Source organism: Mus caroli, chromosome 17 (assembly GCF_900094665.2).
Source record: "Mus caroli chromosome 17, CAROLI_EIJ_v1.1, whole genome shotgun sequence".
NCBI lineage: Eukaryota > Metazoa > Chordata > Mammalia > Rodentia > Muridae > Mus > Mus caroli.
Window position 1 is genome coordinate 73131654 of NC_034586.1, and position 7026 is coordinate 73138679.

Below are 7026 nucleotides of genomic sequence, written 5' to 3' on the forward strand. Positions count from 1 at the left end.
TTAAAAAAAAAAAAAAGAGCGACGCCTTATGGGCCCGTCCCAGAGTAGCACGGAAGGCTATTGCTTCAGACACCCTCTGCTTTGTTCCTTATCTGAAATTAAATAACAAATAACTGTCAACTAAATGCAATGAACAAGTAAAGCTCATTGCAATTGTAATTACCAGCAAGGACACTTCTTTTGGTCTGTCTCCATCTTAGCTCTTATTCATTTTAGAGAATGTTAGAGAATTCACACCCATTAGATTGTAAGAGAGAAACCAGAGACTTGAAAACTCCCTGTAAGAAAAGCAGGTGACCAACCCATAATGGAAATTAAGTAAACAAGAAGTTCAGATCCTTTTTTTTTTTTTTAAGATTTATTTATTGATTATATGTAAGTATACTGTAGCTGTCTTCAGACACTCCAGAAGAGGGAGTCAGATCTCGTTACCGATGGTTGTGAGCCACCATGTGGTTGCTGGGATTTGAACTCCGGACCTTCGGAAGAGCAGTCAGGTGCTCTTACCCACTGAGCCATCTCACCAGCCCCCAGATCCTAATTTCAATCTACCCAAAAAATCAACTTCATAAAAGGAATATTTCAGTATAGCCAATTAGAAATATGGTACTATTATCAAAATAATATGTAAGTTCTGAAAGGGAACATGTTCTTATCAGATACATCTTGGACTCTGCCACATGTGGAACAAGCCACCTGCAAGCAGGATTATGTGAGTCAAAAGTCTACCTTAAAAATACCACCTAAGGTTGTCATTTTATATACTAATATTAAATTTTTTTGAATATGTTTATTTAATATTTTATCTATTATGTATCTGAGTTGTCATTTTCCATTGGATTTTTGACTACGACTTACATATATTTCTTACTTAAAACCTCTCCTCTTATTACAAAGAAAAACGATATTCCTTATTTTTTTTGCTTGTTCCATAACACAAATATTTTTAAGCATTCAGTGATCAATTTCACGAGTTGGTCTGTTTCTATTATTGTGTTTATGCATGAAATTGACTGAATGCCCAGAGGGGAAGCTTCATTGTCAGTGTTTGCAATATTTTCAAGGAGCACATATGCACTGCCTTCTCATTTTTTAATAAACCTTTTTTTTCTGTTTTTCTTTTTTTCTTAAGAACATTTGAAAAATCCAATTTCCCTGCAACTATGTTGGATTCTGTTGTTTCCTGGTAGCAGAAACAAAGCCTCCTTTCCAAACACTTATGCAACATGGAACTGGACAAGTAGGTGTTCAGTTGTATGAATTCTCATCTCTTGTTCAGGTGCTGGCCCTGGGAGGCCTGCTCTTTGCTGAAGAGAAATGGAGGAGAAGTAGATCAGGGGTGTGTGGAAAGGGGAGGGAAAACAGTGACTGGGGAAGAGTAGAGGACAGAGAAACTGTGGTTAGGCTGTGCTGAAAACCTAGCAAGATGGAATAAGCCAACATAACAAAACAAAAGTTCTCTTGTAATTACCATTTGTCATAGTTCTCAGTCCCGCACAGAAGGTAATCTAGGTCATATTTACTCTGCTGTGCATGCACTAATGAAAACTGAGGCACCATGATGAGCATGGGTTGCAATGGCCCCATCCAAGTTCCCTTTGTTTTTGTTGTGGTTGTTGTTGTTGTTGTTGATGATGATGATGATAATGATGATGATTTCTTCTAGAGAGTGGCTCCTTGAACCCCATAGAAATCTAGAGTGAATCAAAGAAGTTGACTTTAGAATGAATATATGGAAGAGACAGGACAGGCACCAAGGATAAAGATTGAAATGTCTCCAAAATCATGCAGCAATTACCTTTCTCAAAGTTAAATAAACAGATGGATTCATTTAGTTCTCCTGTAACAGTATTTTATCCATAGACAAGTATGAATGTATCAATCTCCCCTGTGTATTACTATGTGTGCATGTGAATGTGCATATATGTGTACATGTATTAAAGTAAAACCATAAATAAATATACCACTCCCTTTTTTCTGTTTTCCTTTATTCTCAGGTTTTATACAACTTTATTTATTATAATCAACATATCTGAAATACTAGATGCAGAGTTCAATATAGAAATAATTCCTAATTTACAATTCTGAAATATTTTATAGCTTTAGGTCCTATTGTTACTTATCTCTTCTGTGTCTGGTTTATGAATTAAACCTTACCATTTTACATTTAAAAAAATCAACAATTTACAGGATTTACTAATTGGTGGTCACAGGCATCTACTGGAAAGCTTGGACTACATTTTTTATTGATAATGGACAGCAACTGTACTTATGAGACCACCATTCAACTTAAGATTAAAATGTTGTAATTCTATAATCTTGATTTTCATCTTAACTGCTACCCCCTTCACAAATATGACTACACTATGTATGCTCTGTTTACATCCTCCCTTTTTGCATTGTATTAAATATATACCAATTCATAAACAGTCCCTTTTCATCTTCTCTCTTTAACATTATAAGCTTAGTATTATATAACACACTTCTATGACTCATTATGTTATATTATGGTTATGCAAAATAAAGGTTCACTTCCTTAATTTCTGCACACATAGTATCCAGGGCAGTGCTGATTGACCCTACATCCATATCTGGGAACTTCTAGTCTAGCTGGGTTTTGTCCTTCCCTAGAATCCTTTTCTGCTTTCTTCTCACAATCCATTTCTCCTGCATCTGCCATGGGCTCTCTCTCGCTGATCATCCCATCCCCACCTCTGTAATTTTTTTCATAATTCACCCAAACACAAAAGAATATACTTTCTTCTCAGTTCCTTGTGGATACTTCTTCAAAACTGACCATATAGTCAGTCACAAACTTAGTCTCAACTGATACAAGAGAAATGAAATAACACCTTTTATCTTATTAGACCACCATGGATTAAAACTGAACTTTGACAACAACAGAAACATGTAAAAGCCTACACACTCATGGAATCTAAACAACTCAATATTCAGTGATCTCTGTGTCAGGGGAAAAAAATAAGAAAAGGATTTAAAAGACTTTCTAAAGTTCAATGAAAATGAAGTCACAATATATCCAAATTCATGGGACACAATGAAAGCACTACTAAGAAGAAAGTTCATAGCACTAAGTACCTCCATAAAGAACTTAGAAAGCTCCCATTTCAGCAATATAAAAGTACACCTAAAAGCTCTAGAAAAAAAGCAAGAATACTAATGTAGGAAATTATTAAAATCAGGACTGAAATCAATCAGTTAGAAACAAAGAAATTAGTACAAAGAATCAAGGTAATCAAGAGCTGGTTCTTTGAAAAAAAAACACAACAAGATAGACCAATCCTTAGCCAAACTAATCAAGAGACAAAGAGACAGTGTCCAAATTTAAAAAAAAAAATAAACATAGTAATGAGCTCTTGACTCTAGCTGCATATGTATCAAAAGATGGCCTAGTCGGCCATCACTGGAAAGAGAGGCCCATTGGACACACAAACTTTATATGTCCCAGTACAAGGGAACACCAGGGCCAAAAAAAAATGGGAATGGGTGTGTAGGGAAGTTGGGGGGAGGGTATGGGGGACTTTTGGGATAGCATTGGAAATGTAATTGAGGAAAATATGTAATAAAAATATTAAAATTTTTTTAAAAAAGGAAAAAAAAAGAAAAGGGGACATAATATTTGATATTGAGGAAATTAAAAAAAGTCATTAGATTGTACTTCAAATGACTATATTCCAGTAAATTGGTAAAATCTTAATGAAACAGACAATTTTCTAGACAAATACCACTTATCAAAGTTAAATCAAGACGAGTTAAATTATTTAAGCAGCACTATAATGACTAAAGAAACAGTCATTAAAAGTCTACAAACAAACAAAAACCCCAGTGCCAAATGGTTTTTGTGCCAAATTCTACCATACTTAACAAAGAGCTAATACTAATACCCCTTAAATAATTCCATAAAATAGAAGCAAAAGTAACACTGCCAAAACTCTGAGGCCACACAAAGTCTCAACAAAGAAAGAGAACTTCAGAATGATTTCTCCTATGAACATTGATGTAAAAATACTCAATAAGATATTCACAAACTGAATCCAGGAAAAGATAAAAAAAAAAAAACCTGCCCTCCAGATTAAGTAGGATTCATCTCAAGGATTTCAGGGATGGTGCAATATATGAAAATCCATCAATGTAATCTACCACAATGTAATCCATCACTTGATCCTTTGATAAATTCCAAATCCCCTTCATTTTAAAGGTATGAGATAAATTAGGGATACAGGGCACATATATAAACATAATCAAAGCAATATACGGCAAGCCCATATTGTTTGATTAGTTTTTTTGCATGTTTAGACTTTTTTCTTTTCTTTTTAAGTTTAATTGTAACAGTAATTTCTATATTCTTGACATGAACACCTGACTATACTGTCCTGCTTTGGTGTATATCTATAAGGTTCCCTTTGTCTATAAAGTCTAAGAATTTTACATTTTCGATAATAAATTACAAAAAAAAAATCCCAAACACCAAAATTATTTGAATTTTGTTATATGTTAGTGTATACGTAATAATTTTATCAAAATCAATGTTAAAACCTAATTTGAATTCAACAAAATATTTTCAACAACAAATCCAAAAGCCTTAGTTATTGAGGGACTGGCCAACCAAAATCCCACCCAACTTGCGATATATACCATGAGCAAGCACCATTCCATGACACTATTAATGATACTCTCTTATGCTTGTAGACAGGAGCATGTTGTTTTCTGAGAGGCTCCACCCAGCAGCTGACTCAGACAGATACAGCCAAACAGTGTCTGACTCCTATGGAAGAATAGGAGGAAAGATTGTGGGCCCTGAAGGGGATAGGACCTCCACAGGAAGACCAACAGAGTCAACTAACCTGGACACTTGGGGCTCTCAGAGTCTGAACCACCAACCAAAGAAAATACATGGGCTGGACCTAGCCTTAGGGTCATTCTTCACTTAGGTCTCATCTAAATGTTAGTTATCAAGAGTGCCTATCAGGGCCTAGGTACTGTTCTGGGGGTAAACAATTAGCTTTCTTTTTTAACATACTTTTCTTCCATTCTGTGACTTTATTACCTAAAAATCTTTTATGGAATTTGTGACTCTTCTATTATGCGTGCACAAAACACATTTTAAAAGTTGCATTGTTACAGCTTTTTAAAATTAGTTTTGTTTTTTTCTTTATTTTATTCATAAACATTTAAAAGGGTTTCGGTTACTAAAGCTATTGGCTATAACATTTTGCTTTTCATCCTGATCCTTTTTACAAATTACTGCTTCAGCACAAGAGTCCATAAAATGTATTAATATATTTCTGGTACATTTGTTGGTTTCTACCTACATTAACCTTTAATATATTTGATATTTACTTTAGAAAAATGACTTAAGGAATCTCATTTGGTTTTTATTCCAGTTATAATCCCATTTTGTTAGAGTCATTTTCTGAGCAATTCATTCATTTAAAATGGTTTGAAATAGTAAATCAACATTGGTCATAGAGATGGCTCCTTATTTATTTATTTATTTATTTATTTATATCTATCTATTTCTTTATTTATTTGAAACAGGGAGGTCACCCATTGCTCTAGGCTGGCTGACCAGTAAGCACCCTTAGATCTTTTTGTCTCTGCTTCTCCAGCTCTGTGATTACAGCATTGCTTTCTCATGCTCAGCTTATTATATGTGTTATAGACACCTGAATCAAGTCATCATGCTAAAGTAGCAAGCACTCTACACCTAGATCCATTTTCCCAGCCCCGAAACACCATTTTTCTCACAATAAAGGAACTGGCTTTCTGTTTTGTTTTTTTTTTCTTCTTGTTGCTGTTTGCTTTTTAACAGCCTCTCTATTACGTTTCAGGGTCTCAGAGTCCCAGTGAATTCAGAGCAGTAATGGAATACAATCTGTCCGAATGTAAATATTTCCTATTGCTTTGCTTTACGGATGTTCTAGTCTATTCATGTTTTCTACTATGTTCATGTGCTTCAAGCATGCTTCAATGAGCATAAAATGTTTGTACTAAATTTGTTAATTTTTTTTTCAGAAAGTTTTGCACATTAACAGCCTGTACTGGCTGGTTTTATGTGTCAACTTGACACAAACTGGAGTTATCACAGAGAAAGGAGTTTCAGTTGGGGAAGTGCTTCCATGAGATCCAGCTGTAAGGCATTTTCTCAATTAGTGATAAAGGGGGAAAGGCCCCTTGTGGGTGGGACCATCCCTGGGCTGGCAGTCTTGAGTTCTATAAAAAGAGCAGGCTGAGCAAGCCAGGGGAAGCAAGCCAGTAAAGAACATCCCTCCATGGCCTCTGCATCAGCTCCTGCTTCCTGACATGCTTGAGTTTCAGTCCTGACTTCCTTTGGTGATAAACAGCAATGTGGAAGTGTAAGCTGAATAAACCCTTTCCTCCCCAACTGCTTCTTGGTCATGATGCTTGTGCAGGAATAGAAACCCTAACTAAGACACAGCTCTACTCAAACAATCCCTTGTTTCTTAAACAACTTGTTAGTACTTGCCAATGAACTTTATAGCCACTTCCTGTAAATCCTACATATTTATTACTCAGATACCTATATCTAATTGTAATTGAGACCTTTTACTACAGTTATTTGTGTTGTTGTGGCCCCAAACATAAAATTATTTCATTGCTACATCATGAGTAATTTTGCTATTGTTATGACCTGTAAAGTAAATTTCTGATATATAGGATATCTAATACATGTCTCCTGAGGATCTTGATCCAAAGGTTGAGCACGACAACACTATAATTATCCTATGTTGATATTATAAAATAGTTTTGGAATACAGTGGCATATGTCTTACTTTGTTTTTGTCCATTTTTTTATCTTCCAGAATACAGCATAATAAGAAGTAAAGGCAGTCGTGAAGTAAACATCAACCTTGTATCTGAATTGCATAATTTTCAACTCAGTTATTTTATAAATACAGCAAACCAGTAGCCAACATCAAAGTAAATGGTGAGAAGCTTGAAGCAATCCCTCTAAAATCAGGGACTAGACAAGGCTGTCCACTTTCT